Source organism: Blennius ocellaris, assembly GCF_963422515.1.
Source record: "Blennius ocellaris genome assembly, chromosome: 5".
In the NCBI taxonomy this organism is placed as follows: domain Eukaryota; kingdom Metazoa; phylum Chordata; class Actinopteri; order Blenniiformes; family Blenniidae; genus Blennius; species Blennius ocellaris.
In genome coordinates, this window is record NC_137654.1 from 6111557 (window position 1) to 6130065 (window position 18509).

Consider the following 18509-nt stretch of genomic DNA (forward strand, 5'->3'; position numbering starts at 1 on the left):
TTTCCTTTTCTTTTCCTACTACAACCACTAAAGTCAGGAACAAAACTCCTTTTTTCAGAATGTATTTTTTGTCTTTTGCAGGAGCCACCGATTATAATCTGTCATACAGTGCGTACAGAAAGGTCAAAGGTCACTGTGATTCCACTTTTGTCAGCATTTTTACAGATGCAGCCCATCAGGGGGAGCTTCAGTCAGTCACTACTTACATTTTTTTTTTCCCCCTCCTTATTATACAAGATTGATTAGTTTGCATTTATCTGTGACGGTAATTTAAATTCTGTATTCAAAGATCAGGGGTGGCTTCATTTCTGGCAATGTCTGTGCACCTGTGTTTATGGCTGATTCGTGTGTGTGTGTGTGTGTGTGTGTGTGTGTGTGTGTGTGTGTGTGTGTGTGTGTGTGTGTGTGTGTGTGTGTGTGTGTGTGTGTGTGTGTGTGTGTGTGTGTATCGGAGGTGAATTAAAACTCCTTTTTTTCCTGGTAATGTCACATATTTGCCTGCGTGAGCCTCAATGCTCAGACTGCATGGAGAATGTATTCAGTGTACCAGAAGAATCATGATGTCTCACACTGGGCAGGGTGGGGGAAGGGTGTGTGTGTGTGTGTGTGTGTGTGTGTGTGTGTGTGTGTGTGTGTGTGTGTGTGTGTGTGTGTGTGTGTGTGTGTGTGTTGAGTGAGACAAAGATGACCAAACAGTAGCTACAGACAATATGTGCACCCGATTTCCCATTTCCTTATTGCAGTGTGTTTGTGTGTGTGTGTGTGTGTGTGTGTGTTTTGGGTGGGGGGGAGGTGGGGGGGGGGGGGGGGGGGGGCTCTTTCAGTGATAATAGCAGGGAATGCAGACAATGGCGAAGGTGATACAATAAACAACCCAGATGCTTCATCTTGAGACACACACACACACACAGACACACACACACACACACACACACACACACACACACACACACACACACCCTGTGAGGTGTACAATGAATACCTCCTTTGCACAACTTGACATATGGTGCACACAATTTCCCTCTCAATTTCAGATCCAACTCCCGCAGACGTCCTCGCACGCCGGCAAATTGCCACCCACCCGCCCCCACCCCACACGGACCCCCTCAGCATCACGCCCCCCCCTCCCCTCCCCTCCCATCTCCCCGTCTCTTCATCCTTTCCCCCGTCCCAATTCGCTCCTCTTTTCTGAAAGTCATCTGCTCGCTAAGCAGTAAGCAACGTCGCAGGGCCGCTCGCAGAAATGAGAGTATACAAATGATTTGTGGCACGGGCGTCCCACCGGCGCAGCCTCGATGGCAGTGAGCAGGGGGGGAGGAGGGGGAGGGGGGGAGGAGGAGGAGGGTCCACTGTGGGGTGCAGGGGAGGGAATAATGTCACTTTCACCTTGTGTTTCTCTCGCAGGCCCATGATGATCATTTTTCCCCATTTTCATCGCAAATTTGTTTCGGGCAAGGGCTAGCGAGGGGGGGGGGGGCGGGGGGGACGAGAGCGAGTCCCCCCATGCTTCGCTGAGTGGAAGCCAGAGTGAGGAAGAGGGGGGGTAAACAAGAGAGCAGGGGGTAGAAGAGGGAGGAGGGGGATGGAGCAAAGAGGAAAGAGCTGGGGGGGGGGCAGGGGGGTGGGGGGGGGGGGGGGGGAGCATCTGCACAGTGACCTTTTTCTGATCCAATCTCACTGATGAATCCTAATGAAGGATTTAATAAAATCACAGTTTACAATCTGTCTCTGCATCAAAGCGTGCAATCCACCTTCAAAACACAGGCCCATCTACATTTCCAATATTGTTGCAAACCCATCAACCCCACCGAGCAACCTTCCACCAAAAAAAACAAGAAAAATATCAGTGTGTGTGTGTGTGTGTGTGTGTGTGTGTGTGTGTGTGAGGCAGAGCACAGGAGGGAGGGGGGGGGGGGGGGAGAAATTGGCCCGACTCGAGAGCGAGCGGCTGGCGCATTTGTTCCAGCTGTAGCCTAATGTCACAACTCGTCATATTCATTTGGCCTTTTAATGAGGCTAAAGTCAACAAGGTGCGGCGTGCATGAGTGGAATGGCGGCCCCGGCTCGCCGGCAAAATGAGCAGGGAAAAGGCGAGGAAGGACAGTCGCCAAAGGACACGGTCACGGTTGTGAAAGTCATTTCAAACTTGAGGCCCCCGCCGACGCCTCGCATCCCTCCTGAAGTCAAACCAGCGCGAGTGAAGGAGACGGACGTTACACCAGTGCAGCCGTGTGGATGACTCTGTGTTGATGTACTGAAGTGGGAAACAGAAGAAGGACGACTGTGCAGTGGATCAACTCTACAAAAAAAAATAAAAACAAATGAACTGTGGACTCTAAAATCTCTGCAACAGTGACCTCTGCTGGTGGAAGCTCAGACTGACGCACACTGCCTTTGTTTATTGGTTTTATTCATCATTGAGCTGAGAAACTTTAACCTCTGAATAAGTAAAATGACCTGTGAACATGGTTAGAGATGGAACTTTTGACTTTCAGAGGGCGATGAGAAGCATTTTAGATGTTTTTACACCGTCTAGGAGAAAATAATCATTCACTCATACGTTACAATCATGTTCTAGTCCCAGTCTTGGCAGTAACACACTAGTAACTAACTAGTATTTAGTTACTTTGCTGTTAAGGCTTGTTAGAGCTCAATATGTAACAACAACTGAGATTGTTATGAAATATAATGCAATAAAACCTGAAATGTAATAATGGGTGAATAATGTAAAAGTGATTAAACAAGAATTTCGATGTGATCTTAATGATTATATAGTATTTTGTGGTGATGATTGGAGAACTAGATTACAGATTATAGACAACAGAAGACTAGAAATTACTTGGGGGAAACAGCAGCCTTACATAAACACCATAAACTGTATATAGATATACGTATAAACAAATAATCCAAACTTTTAGAACTCATTCTTTCAGTGTTATTCAAATTGAAGCAGGTCAAGTCCAATACATGAAATCCTTCACTCACTTTATGCTCAAATAACATTATTACAGTATTAATGGGGAAAATATTTGACCCACCTCATAATGTAATATTACAAGTTTTTAAGTTTTGGGCTGTGTTACATTATTACAGGTTTTATTACATTACATAATTCGTGTTGTTGTTACATACAGGTCTGTAACGAGGCTCTTCCATACTTTCACTTTCACTTTCACTTTTCTTTCACTTTCACCCATTCCATTCGGTGTAACTGAACATAACGATAGAAATATTTCCACTTCTGGCGTTCGGCCTTCTCCTCCTTCCCGAGAGTTCTGATATTTCACGCCAGGCGAGGAAACACTTCCTCGCCAGCACCACGTGCACAACCAACCTCATATTGTCGTCTTCAGCGGATACAAAGTCAAAATAGTAACTATTTCCAGCGAGAAATCCTCTCTGCTCTCCGTTGTTGTTTACGTTTGTGTCGCTCGGCGAGTCGTCCTCGTGCTGACAGCGAGGCTTCAGCCTCCCAAAACACAAGAAGAAAACCACAACAATAGCAACACACAGTAACTTAGATAATTAACTTTAATTTTATCACGAGTTTGGAAATAGCAGCATGTTAGATTCCTCATTAGTGGAAAAAAAAGCAGTCGTACTGGAGTAATGAGTTACTGAGTAACTAAGTAAGAGAATAACATCAGTGCTGGGGCTCCATTTACACGACAACATTTCAATTATTGCGTTTACATGCCAATGTTTGTTTTTTTTACACAGAACTGCTGCAAATGATGTCGTATCGCGCGACTGTTTGCCTTTGTAATGAAACCACACACACACACACACACACACACACACACACACACACACACACACACACACACACACACACACACACACACACACACACACACACACACACACACACACACACAGACAAACAACACCCTGTAAATATTAACAACAGGAGAACGCAAATGTACGCATGGACACGTGAACCAGTTATTCTGGGTGACTGTCAAAATAAAACGACCGGGTCTGAGGAGGATATGGACTGGGAGTCATGACACTCCGGAGGCGGCCATGTTTGTTATTGTCCGTCTACTGAGCATGTGCAGATGTCTGGAGTTCGTCTCTTGATGAATCACTTGTGTTAATTTAACTGCGTCACCAACTAAACCACTAAGATCTCCATCTTTAACTCCCTTCAGGACCGTACATCTTCCCACTGTGTCACATTTGCTGCTGCGTTCCATTAAGACTGTGTTGTAATTGTTGTTGTTATTGTGTAAATTAAAAGGGTGATGTTGACTGCAGGTGCATCAATGAGGAATAAAAACGATCAGAGCGTTTGTGAGCGACAGATCAACAGTTTCTGTGCGACTGAAGAAAGAAACACACAAGATCCTGACAAGGGTTGTTTTTAAAATGCAGATAATGTTTCAGCTGTCATTAAAATTACAGATGTGAAAGTGCTCCAAAGTCCACTCTGGGCTAGTTATACATGAAATTATGGAAAATGTAAATAAAATGTTTTTAATAAAAGCATCACAATGTATCAAAATGACACATATTTCACCTTTTCTAACTCAGAAAGTCTAAATTGTCTCCAGGTTGGTGAGCAGAACTCCCTGGCTGAATACTGTAATAGTTCCACAAAAGCAGTTTTCCTAAAGATAAATGACTGAAAGCATTCGGCTTAAGTCTGAAAACTTTTTTTGCCATAAAGATCTTGGGTCACTCACGGTTTCTTCGTCATGAATTTCTAATATTTGGCATTTTAATGTTTTAAAAAGATGATCTGACCAGAAGTCAAGCAGCGGCTCCTGCCTCTTAACATTCCTGAATTAAATGATGTACTTATATGCTTATAATCAACGTACAAATGCAAATGTAAAGGACCCTGCGGACGTTACAAAGAGATTGTTTCACAGGTATCGGAGAGGAAAAGAGTTGTGAGTCGTACAAATTCTTATTTGTCCATAGATTCCCAAGAAAACAGAGAAGCATTGACTCATTATTGGCTTTCGTTGGTCAATATTGCATTCGGTCCTCATGCCTTCAGATAAGCAGTGCAGTGAAAGTACTGGACTTCACTGTTTGTTAATGACTGCAAGGATGTAAACATGTGTAGTTCTCTTTGCACTGGGAGGAAAACTAATACAGACATTCCTACTCCCACAACAACACGGGAACATTTCTTTACGTCACTTTTAGAGTCAATTTATTTCAAGGTTTTCTGAATAACAAAGATCAATATCATCAAGCTTTGTGCAATTAAGGGAAAGAAAACTCTTCATAAGCCCGACAGGCTCCATCCTACATGGAAAACACTCCAGATCCTTCATCCAGGCAAGTATGAAATTACCGAGCTCGCATTGTCTCGTTGTTGTGATACATTATTGATCCTCCATACTCAGATTGGTTCTCCATTTTTCCACCCTCCCCCCAGCGCACAGAGTTCAGCTTGATCTCCACAACAAAGCCCTTCATTCAGAGGACATCAGAGGTTTGGTAGAACACGGAGGCTGCTGCTTCTCTGGGTTTGGACTCACTGGTCCACTTCGCCGGTCCTCCAGCTGCTTCTGCTTCAGTGTGAAGCAGAGAAACTCCCCGTGAAGCACATCACAGGAGGAAACATGGCGGCAAAGCCCTCCTGGCAATAGGTGGTTATAGATCAGCAGCCTCTCTGAGGAATAGGTGCATTGATTGGATATGAGATCTCATGTATAACCACTGCCCGCATCTGAACAGCTGCAATTTCGGTCTGATTAGACTTGAAATTGCAATTACTTTCTGTATCGACAGCAACGCAGTAATGAGACTGTTTGTGCCAGAATCCCAATCTACATGAACGGTGAGGCGAACGTATATGGTTTTAATACGGGCGGTGTGTGTGTGTGTGCGTGTGTGTGCGTGTGTGTGTGTGTGTGTGTGTGTGTGTGTGTGTGTGTGTGTGTGTGTGTGTGTGTGTGTGTGTGTTGATCAGAGTGGAGCGACAGCTGTGCTACAAATCAGAGCCCATTTACTGGTGACAGAGTCATTAAAGCCTGCTCATCTCATAAAACACAATGCACATGGTCAAATACCATGCACTGCACTCTTGCTCATAACTCAGTCTGCTGGGCACACACACACACACACACACACACACACACACACACACACACACACACACACACACACACACACACACACACACACACACACACACACACACGCCTATATATGTGGGATCCTCCCATTGAAGTAATACTTTAATCATCACAACAAAGGGCCTGACTTCCAAAGAGAGATTGTTTTACTTTAGATGAATAATAACACGAGGGGTATAAATACTTAGATATGAAATCCCCACGGCTGCAAAACCCCACAGTTGACTGGAGGGAGGTTGGAGCGTGACAGAACATACGTTTCGGGGGAAATAAATATGCAAAGTCTGCAAATGAAAGCCATTGGGAGCCAGTAGTGAGAGCGTCTCTCCCCTCAATCACAGCAGCATTTCTGCTAACGCCTCATTTTTAACATGGTAAAAACAGACACAATCATAAGCAACACAAACTTTGTGCGACGTAGTAAATCCTTTTGTGGCTCGTCCATTAATCCATTAGTATAAACTCCAAGTAGTTTGCAGGTTCTGGACCTCAGAGTGGTCATCATGCAGGCTGGACTCTAGAAATGTGGCGTCCTCCCAGCTTTATTAAAACTACAACGTCTCTTTCTCTCGATCTTGAGGCCTAAATGTATTGTTTTACAGTCAATTGCCTCAGACGTTGTCCCGTTTCCTTCATGTTGATCGTCACATCCAGTGCAGGTTGTTGGTTTCATTGACCTTTCCAATCCAAACGTTCACCAAACAGGTTCAAAATTGCTAAATTGAGTATCTCTGTTTCTAGTAGTATTTAAAATGTTGCTGCGTTCTGTTGTGAACTTTCCCCGGGAACACGTTTTCAAACGGTGGACACATTTGAAGCTTCTTTGTCCGGAATCTATATGGATGGATGTTTAAAGCACAGCAGCAGTAAATGCTGTCACACTTCGTCGAAAGGCTATTTTACGATAAGTGCACACACGCACGCACGCACGCACGCACGCACGCACGCACGCACACACACACACACACACACACACACACACACACACACACACACACACACACACAACTCATTCATCAGCACAGGTGCATAAATACATAATACATGTAGATTTGTGGAAATCTGCACCACTGATTTCTGAAAGTCCCGGGTTTTTTTTTTCTTTCTTTCCTTTCTTCAGCTTCATACAAAGAGCGGCGGAAACCTGCTGCTCACACCTGGATCTGCAGAAGAGCGCTCAGCACTCAGCTTTCAGCGCCGCACGTTTACACCCTGCTCTGAAGCGCTACCCGAGGATTAATGTGCCACGAACAGGCACCGAGGTGTAAAATGTCACGAACCTCAATCTGATCTGAGGTCAGCTGCTGCAAAAGCCACGAGCAGCCGCAGTGCAGCAACACAAACATTAATGTTACAAACATCCAGCAGATTATAAGAATTAAACACTATACACAATAAAAACTATTATAGGTTGATGGACTAGAAAGCCATGAACAGTATATTATATTATACTTGTTTCTTTCAAGTCTATAAAGCAGCAAAGTTGAAACAATTTGTGACCGTGTGCTGTTTGTTGTTGTTGTTGTTGTTGATACATCGGTGTACAGGATGTATTTATCTTTCCATGTCCAGGCGTCACTACAGTTTCACTGCTTTTCTCCCTCACAAGTTTCTCACACACTCGGTTTCTGCTTTAGGTTACGGAGGTGTTTTCCGTGGCACTGTAGCAGCGTTCTGCTGTCACATGGTGACACCTAGTGGCCACAGGTGATAAGTACCGCACATCCTCACTTATAAGTCGCGTCTTAATAGAAGTCACTAGTCTTATGATCAGCCAGCCAACCAAAAAAGAGTGACAAACATGTAATTTAAAAAAAGCACATCACTTGAAAATCATAATAATAACATTAAAATGTAGTTGTGCTAAATGTAATCATAAAACAATACTTAAATGTTTTTCATAATGGTTTAGTTCATTTATTTCAGTTTTTCGTTGTGGTTGTGGTACGCGTCAGCGAACCTTTCACACTGATTTTAGCTCCAACTGCCCTCATATCTATGGATCTTGTTTTATAAATAACTGATCTGTTTTTGAGAGTAAGCGTGATATTTTATTATATTACACAGCGTGAACTTAATCGATCCAATGAAGTTCCAAGTATATGGAATTGATTTAATATGGATATGAACCCTCATTATATTGACAAACTGTCCACCCTGTTAAAAAATACTGTAAATGATGCATCTTTATATCGATCTGAATGGATTCCCCTGGAATAATTACCCTGAATAGCGTTCCACAGCAGGTTTAAACATAAGGCCCGGGGACCACAACAGGTCCAGATGACGGTCCAATGTGGACTTGATTTTACCATAAAAGTAAATAAAGGTTGTAATTTATTTCCACAGCTGCAGTGTTTTAGCTCTGAAACCTGAGCTGAGGAGTCAGTAAAGTAACTTTTGTTTGATTTTTACAGAATCCAACTGATTTTTTTATTGCATGTGAAGATGATTTATTTGTCTTTTTTACAGTGTCACTCTCAAAAGTCATGAATATTTAAAGTAGAACTTTGTTGTAATGTGCTTCATCAATTTGTAAATGTTGAACTTTCCAAATATTTCAATGAAGGAACTGTGAACGGTCAATTGTCAAGCCATATATTAACTATAGAAATGAACAGATATTCAAAAAAGTACATTACAAATTACAATAAAAAGGGGACGTCTCATCCTGTCCATGAGGTCATTCCTGTCCATAAGTGTCATCCGGTCCATATGTCTCACCTTGTAAACATGTTTAAATGTTCAGAATGAGAAACTGGACAAGCCCCAGTCCAGGTTGTTGTCCATGTATAGGACGGAGCGTCGTGTTTTATAAGTGGAACAAAAGTTAAGCAAGTTATTGTATACATCATGTTTATAGAGGACTAAATGTGCCAAAATTAAATAAATACACACACCTTTTAATAATAAATTAAATGTCATTAATTAATTGATAGTAGAATTCATTCTCAATAAATCATTAAAATGCCAATTCATTTTATGTACGGAAAAAAACCAACATAATTATTTCAGTATTTTATCTGTTGAACCAAAGTCAAAGTCACTGACTTTGACAGATCTAAAAATTATATGGTTGTTTGTTGTTTTATTTTTTACATAAAATGAATTGGTATTTTAATGAATACACAACACATTTAATGACACATTTAAATAACTTTTCAATAGTGTATTTATTTAATTTTGGCACATTTATTCCTTATGTGGCAGTAACTTAATTTCTGCAGATCATATTGTTCTTGTCCCTGATAAAACACAGACTGGAACACTGAAATATGTCCCTGCAGAAAAAACCCTATCAAACCTGACAGATCACAGTTCGAAGTGTCAGTTTGAAGTTCTTTACTGGACACTGGTCCAGTAATCCTGCAGTTTTTACTGGACCGAAGTAAAGTTTGACGGAAATATTTTTTTTTAGATGAGGCTGTGATAAACTCGTCTCCACAGCAAAGTATTAAATGTACAAATGTTTGCCTGTATGTTTTCAAAAGACAACTTGAGACAACTCCTGCACGTGTTTTGACAGATGTGACCTATACCCCAGAGAATACGGTAGTTTCAGGGCAGACAACCCCTCTGTGACCCCTGCTGTCCCCCCAGAATCAACCACCGCAGCCGTTCCAACTGCTCGACGGGGGGAAATGTGTGCGTGTCAGAAGACGTGAGGGACAATCCGTCACTGTGGAGTCTGAAGGTCAGACTGTGAGAAGACCACCGTCTCTCCTACCTTTCTCTGGGAACCCACAATCCTCCATGGTCTGGGTGGTGTCAGAGAGAGGGAGCCGGAGACGAGTCCACATTGAGAGGAAGAGTCCAGGCAGACATCACCAAGTGCCCCCGTCAGTAAAGTATACGTACTCCTGCATGAGTTCAAAACAAAATGAGCTATTCTTCTTTTCTTCACATCTTCAGTGTTGTTATTTTTTTGAACACAACAATGTACACAGGGTTACATTTACTAAAGCTACATCAATGAAAATACTCACCTCTTAGTAAAGTTCCTCTCAGAAAGTGTAAACCCGCGTTAAAAACTCGTACTTTCTTTAAGCAGATTAAGTTGTAATCCCACAGGAGACGTCCACATTGTTGAGTTCCAGTTTCTGTTTTATTTGTTGTTGGAGAGGTTGAACATCCCGGAAGAGAGGAGGTCACAATGCTGTCCTTTCAGGGGGATCAACAATGTGTCGGAGGAGGGAGGCGGTGGACTCCACTGAGCATGAGCCTGAGACAAGTCTGATCCAGTCGTCCAGAGCAGACGGCGCTTTAGGCTGTAAATATTCAAAATCAGGGAAGAACTAGAAGTTAGAAAATAAAAGTGGAAGCGTCACATTGAAGAGCAGCTGAAGAACAAAAGGTGACGCTGTCAAAGGTGTCTGCAGCTCTCCTCCTCCTGTAGCTCTCCTCCTCCACCTGTAGCTCTCCTCCTCCTCCTGTAGCTCTCCTCCTCCACCTGTAGCTCTCCCCTCTACACCTGCAGCTCTCCTCCTCCTGCACCTGCAGCTCTCCTCCTATATCTGCAGCTCTCCTCCTGTACCTGCCGCTCTCCTCCTCCTACACCTGCAGCTCTCCTCCTCCTGCACCTGCAGCTCTCCTCCTATATCTGCAGCTCTCCTCCTCCTACACCTGCAGCTCTCCTCCTATACCTGCAGCTCTCCTCCTCCTACACCTGCAGCTCTCCTCCTATACCTGCAACTCTCCTCCTCCTACACCTGCAGCTCTCCTCCTATACCTGCAGCTCTCCTCCTCCTACACCTGCAGCTCTCCTCCTATACCTGCCGCTCTCCTCCTCCTATACCTGCAGCTCTCCTCCTATACCTGCAGCTCTCCTCCTACACCTGCAGCTCTCCTCCTCCTACACCTGCAGCTCTCCTCCTATACCTGCAGCTCTCCTCCTCCTACACCTGCAGCTCTCCTCCTATACCTGCAACTCTCCTCCTCCTACACCTGCAGCTCTCCTCCTATACCTGCAGCTCTCCTCCTCCTACACCTGCAGCTCTCCTCCTATACCTGCCGCTCTCCTCCTCCTATACCTGCAGCTCTCCTCCTATACCTGCAGCTCTCCTCCTACACCTGCAGCTCTCCTCCTCCTACACCTGCAGCTCTCCTCCTCCTGTACCTGCAGCTCTCCTCCTCCTCCACCTGCAGCTCTCCTCCTCCTCCACCTGCAGCTCTCCTCCTCCTACACCTGCAGCTCTTCTCCTACACCTACAGCTCTCCTCCTCCTACACCTGCAGCTCTCCTCCTACACCTGCAGCTCTTCTCCACCTGCAGCGCTCCTCTCTACACCTGCAGCTCTCCTCCTCCTACACCTGCAGCTCTTCTCCACCTGCAGCTCTCCTCCTCCTACACCTGCAGCTCTTCTCCTGCAGCTCTCCTCACATTGCTTCACATTTTCCTTCTGTCTTCGGAGAGAGTCTCCTCTGATAGCGTCTGTTTACATCCTCAGCTCTGCTGCCACAGCAAACTCAACGGCTCCGTGAGACCCATGACGCACACACACACACACACACACACACACACACACACACACACACACACACACACACACACACACACACACACACACACACACCCAGCCCGCCACAGCACCACAGGTGACCCAAACAGGAATTCACGCCTGAGTTTTGTCGGTTGGAGTCGGTTGGAGCCGGGCGGGGCTGAGGGCAGGTGGTGGCTGGGGGTTGCTGTGATTTCCCTAAACAAACAGGCCAAAGAGCCGCCTGCCTCTCCAACACGAGCCCCGGCTCCAAAACCTGCATTTGAATGAATTTGACTGAGCCGATTGGGCCACTGACCTTCTGTGACGGTGGAAACACAGACTGCTTCATGGTACAGACCTAACAAAACAAAAGACTTTATGCCGTAAGTGTAGAAAATGTATTATTTATTATTTATTTTAGATTTATTTTTTGCACCAAACAGCCTTTAAAGGTTCTCCAGTCTGATGGCTGTGTGTGGCCGCTAGTCTCATTAGTTCTGCTTTATTTCAGCTCTGTGACATTTGAAATCTGCGCCTTTTTTTTTCTTTGTTGCAAATTATTTGATAGAAATAGCCTCGGTGTTAAAGTGGCTGAAGCTTTACTAATGGCTGAACTTGATTATTATGGGGGGGGGAAATCCAGTGAATGTCTGTGACTGTGCTCAGACAAGTCGTCCACAAAACTGCAAACCCGGACAAGTCGTCCTCAGGATTCCAGACAACTCGTCCATGACAATTTTATTCAGCATTATTGATTTGAAGGATTGGATTTTGAAGTATATTTAACACATTTGGAAGGATTATTAACTGTATCTGACACAAAAATACAAGCTGTGAGGCTCGTACAGTAGCGACGTTACATGCTTTTTCAACATTATAGCATATTTTCATGGCTTATTAAAGGTTTTTGTCACGTTTTCCTCCTCTGAGCTGCCATAAGATCTATTTTAGGTGCCGCTATCTTGGATGTTTTGTGCTCTCCTATTGGACCAGCAGTTTACATGTGACTCAAACGCAGCACGCATGACAACAGTATCGTTACACCAGTAAAAATAGTGCCCACTTTAAACACTGGTTTTAAAAAAAAATGACAAATGGAGAACTTTCGACATCTCGCTCAGGACGAATATATCTTTATAACGGTGTAAAGACATTGTAGAGTCTGGATGTTAGAACGGGATAATGCTGCTTCGTAACGGACTGTTTTGAGTGATGCGTTCAGGTGCATCACGTAAGAGCATCTTCCATGACGACTTTAAATGATAAACATGATTAAACTATGACTGATACAGTGGATTGTAGGACAACTCGTCCACGGATGAGATTTCAGAATTTTTAGGCGAAAATAAATCTTGTATTATTTCTAATTGATATGTTATATATGTTTCATATATCTAGCATATGTCCATATATATTTAGTATAGTGTCCTACGGCTTTATTTCTCACAAAGAATGGTCTTCTTTGCAAACATGACACCCCCCCCCCCCCCACCTGAAACTTGTGCCTTGTGCTCTGCATGCACATCACAGCTCACCATTGACTGGATCAGTCATATTTTAATCACGTTTATCAAGTAACATCATTACTGAAGGAGCCCCGCCGCACGTTAACATGTCGGAAGGCAGGCTTACGTGATGCACCTGAACGCATCACTCAAAGCTGTAAGCTACAACGCGGCTTTATCCCGTTCCGACATCCGGGCACTATAATGTCTTTACACTAGGTAGGGCGGATCCGATCCAGTATCGGTATCGGGTTCCGATATGAACGTAATTCATGGGAAATTTCGGATCCAACCAGCGGAGGTTTACGATCCATGAAGCCTCGTCTGTGCTTCTGCTGAAATGAGTCCCCAGGTGTTTCTGTTCCGGCTGCTCTGCTGCTGCTCTGCAAAAGGTGGACTGGGTTTCCTGAACGGAGGCGGGTCTCAATAAGACGTGGAGTAATGAGTCTGGAAATCCCTTCCAGCCAGCTTAGCATGCCAGGGAAGTAGCGCTACCTGTGCTGTCCGACTTTTCAGGACAACATGTCGCTGTCTGGACGGATTTTACGCCAAAACACCGCAAAGTATCCACGTGGATGTTTGCAAAGCCGCTGTACAGCGAGGCGGCGCTCTGCCGCCAGACGTCACCATTTCAAAACTCCAACTCACAGAGGAGAATGTCTCGTTCCTCCACTGTAGCAGGAGATTCACACCTCTGTGAAGCTGTTTTAAAGATAGAACTAGTTTATTATGAGATGATGACGTCTACTAACCTCAAGAATACATGCAAACATTTGTACAGTTCATACTTTACTGTAGAGACGAGTTTATAACAGCCTCATACAAAATCAACATTAATGATAATAATATTATTAAAGCAAACAGAGCCATGGTGCACCCTGTTAAATTTGTGCTCTAGGCAGCTGCCAATGTTATGTTTTTGTGTCAAATACACTTAATAATCCTTCCAAATGTGTCAAATATACTTTGAAATCCAATCCTTCAAAAAAAAAAAGAAACAGTTGTAGATGAGTTGTCCGTTCACCCCTCACATGGTCCTCACTGTTCAAACCTTCTGTGCCTGTGTGTTCATTTTTGAATTTTTACTGCAGTAATGTCTATCAATCTATGAAATAAATGCTGTTAAACTGGTGCGAGAGTCAACAGTTCAACCATCTGTCTTATTATCTCTTCATTTCATCTTGAGGTTACTTTCATAGCTTGTTTTCATTCAATAGCTTCTTTCATTTCTTGGAATAGTTATTCCAACTGATTCCAAAGTCAAACCAAAACAAAAAGTCAAACTAAAAGTCAGAATGACACAGAAAAGGCTGTATCAGTGGTAGCCTCCATTTATTTTGCTTATATAGGTGAATTTCACAAAGTACATTGCTTAATTTACTAAATCACCCTTTCACTTTTCACAGAGAGGAGAAATTTGACTTCTTTTTTTGTGGAACAAAGCGTTTGATTGATTTATGGGCTTCTGTCCATCTGACATCTGTCCTGTCGTCTGCAGGTTCCACGTAATGTTGAAATAATGAAGTGAAAGATGGTCTGTTATGAGCACAATCGGGTGCAGTAGGACTAATCTGACTGGACATGCAGATTATTCATTGACAGTGCATGCAAAAACACATTATTTAATGCAGTTAAATAGGTTTTTTTATTTGCATATCGTGATGATAGATGCAACATATTGCTTCACTGCAGATTAAACAGTTTTCACTCATCTCTTCATTCTGTTGTGATACAATTAAAAGTAAGATTCTGATTTGGCAACTCTCTATTGTGTCATATGGATTTAGATCTAATATTGTTTGATGCCCAAAATCTGCTTCATTTCTTTTTTAATCTCACTTTAAAAGTTTTGCTTTTGAGGAAAATCTCTCAACCTCATTTTGTAAAAACACTTTATTAAAAACCCATTGTTCTTCTGATATTATAAGATCTGTTTCTAGTTCCTTTTTTTTGCATCTATATCATCTATATCATCATCGTCTTCAGATTGTCTTCACTTATATTAATTCATATTTTTTGATTTCAGTACAGACGTTTTACCATTTCTTACATTCCTTTAAGTAAAACATTTATAAAACTAAACAAAAAAATCAATTAACAAATAAATTCAGACTTGAATTCTTTTGTTGTTAAAATTACTTCATACTTTGTCCATGAATTAATTGCACAATATACTGAATTTGTCCAATTTGCATCCAATGTTCAAAGGCTAAATATAAGTTATTTGTTATTTTGGGTGCTAATTGAGCTTGTTAGAATTAGATTCTTCCAGGTTACTTATGTTTTGTTTTTTTATTCATGGGATTTTATTGATGCTTAAGCCTAATTCACAGGGTGTAACCTAGTTTGTTACCTTTGTAATCACAATACATTACTGTATGTGTATTGCTCTTCAAACGTATTCATGTTTGGAGACGCCTAAAAAGAAGTGCTTTAAAATGATCATTTATTGAGGGTTAACTATATCCAACCACTACTTCATAATCCATAGGCGTAATCCTGTGCATTAGGCCAATCCCAGTTTATTGTGGCCGAGGGCAGGATACATCTGGACAGTTTCACCAAACATCACAGGACAAACACACAGAGACAGACAACAACACACACTCACATTCACAACCAGGGTCCATGCAGGGTCACCAGTTAACCTCATATGCATGTTTTTGGACTGTGAGAGGAAACCAATAGAATAGAATAGGAGAATATAAATAGAATAAAATATAAAATAAGGAAATATTCATATGAACATGGCAAATTGTTAATTATACACACGGTGAAGGGCATGACTTTAAAAAACTATTGACAAAGAAGTGATAAGATGATGGTCTTGCTGTAAGTAAGGCAACTCGTGCTTCATTTGCTGTCAAATCTTAGAAATGAGAGCACATTGAATAGAAAAACACACCAGAGAGAAAGAAACTAAAAGTGATCTAAAAACTGTTGATGCACATTCTGTTAAAAAAAAAAATAGGATCTTACCTTTACTTGTCAATGAAGTTCATGATCCTTCCGGACAAAAATCTTTTGAATTATTGCCTCCTACTGCCATTGATGGTCCAATTTGGACAATAGTTTGATCTTGGCTATATCATCCTCCATTGTGTAAAAACTGTAGATCGTAAATATGTGGATTGAGCCCTATGGATTTAGCGGACGGTTTCTTCCTCTGCAGCTGCAGCATGATCTTCTCTGGACTCACGACCGCCCCCTACCATGAGGGAGAGGAACTGCAGGCTTCAGCTGCAGCCTCCTCACTGCCGCTGTAAGGCCGCTCAGCATTCAACAAACACACTATGCACGTCAGCTACACTCTGGAAGGTCAAAGGGCAGACGTTTACACTTTTTATATGTTTTATTGAAGACATATAGAGTTAGTATGGAATCACAGGCGTGCCAAAGTCAAAAGGAAATAAGTGTGGAAATATACCCACATGGAAAGAACCTATACGAGGATATATCCGCATATATGAAACCTATAAGCACTTTATATGCACATATATGCTGCATATATGCATATATATGTGACATATAGGCAATATTTAGGTGCATATATGTGAATATACAGGCCATATAGGTCTCCTGTACTGCTTCTGTATTTCCACATATATATAACCCATACCTCACTTTGGCAGCTGTCACACATTACCAAGGCAATAACTAAGAACTAACTAAAAAACAATTGTACAAGAAGAACATATAGGTGCATATATGCACACACATATATACGTGCATATATGTACCTATATAGGTGCCTGTATGCACGTATATGTGTACATATATGTGCATTTATGTACATATAATATAGGAAAACGGCCAATTTTATATATGTCACATATATTAAAAACCTATATTAAAACATATATGTTTATATAGGTTCTTTCCATGTGGGTAAAGAGAATCAATAATACAAAAAATGTACAAGGGCAGTCATCTTCTTTTTCTATCTTGTCTTTGCTTATTTCATTTTGTCAATGCTTCTCCTGTTTTGTCTTTGTCTTTTCCATTTGCTTTCTGTCATTGTATTTACTGGATGAGTCAAGGGGTCTGGAAAAGGAGCCATACAAGGCAAATCAGCGAGGGCTGTGGGTGGGGCTGCCTGTTCAGGGCGACAGTCGCTCGCTCTCACTGAGTGTGCTGCCTGCCAGCAGGTTTGTGAAGGATTGTGTAGTGGGGGTGAGGCTCAGCCAGTGTGTGCCTCACCATTGTGCACATGGGTTTGAACAGGAAATGTGCAAATGTAGCTATTTTATTTATTAAAAAGCCAATCAAACTTATTTAAGTTAATTCAAAAATGAATTTAGGGTTCAAAAGCCATTGGATAATAATCACTATTTCATTTATTTGTTTATTATATATGTTATTCTTCCCATGGTGACCCGTGACGTTCTGCCTCCCCTGCCTGCTACATCTGCACGGAACTCGTCTGCAGCGTCGAGCAGAAAAGGGAAGTCTTTCTCAACAAGCCGGCACGCGGAGGGGAAGTGAGGAGATTTCATGCTGAAATGTGGTTTGTGTTGATTGTGAGAGTTTCAGGACGGTTCTGTCTTCATTTCTCCATTTTATTTTTTGCCCAACAGTGATTTTGCTGCAGAGCTTCCGGGCCACTCGTAGCTGACTGCTCATCGAGGAAAACAGTTGCAGAGCTGCTGTCTCGCCCACTGTGATCATTCACTTCATCCAAAGTGAAGAGAATCATTACTGTTTCACTAAACTCCTGTTTAGCAATTCAATCCTCCTGACAGCAGCGTCCAAGAGGTCCCACAGAAGCGTTGCTCAAAGTATTCTCAGTAATTGAAGATGGGAGAATTGACAAGCACAGTGTGTCAGAACAACACAAGCAATTCTACTATTTAGTGTTTTTGTTGAACACAGTAATTCATCAGCCAATGACACAAATTGAATCAGGAGTTAGTTAAAGTTGAATCAATGAGCGCAGATTTGAGCCACATGTGGAGCTGAAGTTATTAAAAGACACATATATGAACACTGGGCCACAAAGGCATTTTGTATCACAGCATCTGCTGCAAATATGTGCAAAACAACCGTGAAAAGAAGATTAACATATTGAGACAAACACAAGGGAAAAGACTGAAAAAAGACCAGATAAACAGAAACCTAATGCAAAGTAATTTCAAATAAATGACCTTCAAAAAATACAAGACAGAGACACAAGTAAGTAATAAATCCAACATTTTCATAAGGGGTGAGAAGCAATTTCAAAATGAGACAAAACAATCACACACAGACACCAAGAGACAAAACCAGCTCACCAAAGCAAATAAAAAAAACAGAAAAAGGAACCAAAAAAAAATCAGTCAGTCACACCCATAAGGACAAATGTGTCTTTTTAATCCTGAGATTCTGCTTTTTATGTTGAAGTAGTGTGTTTGAGGTTTTTTGTAATCCTGTAATGTTGTTTTTAATCTT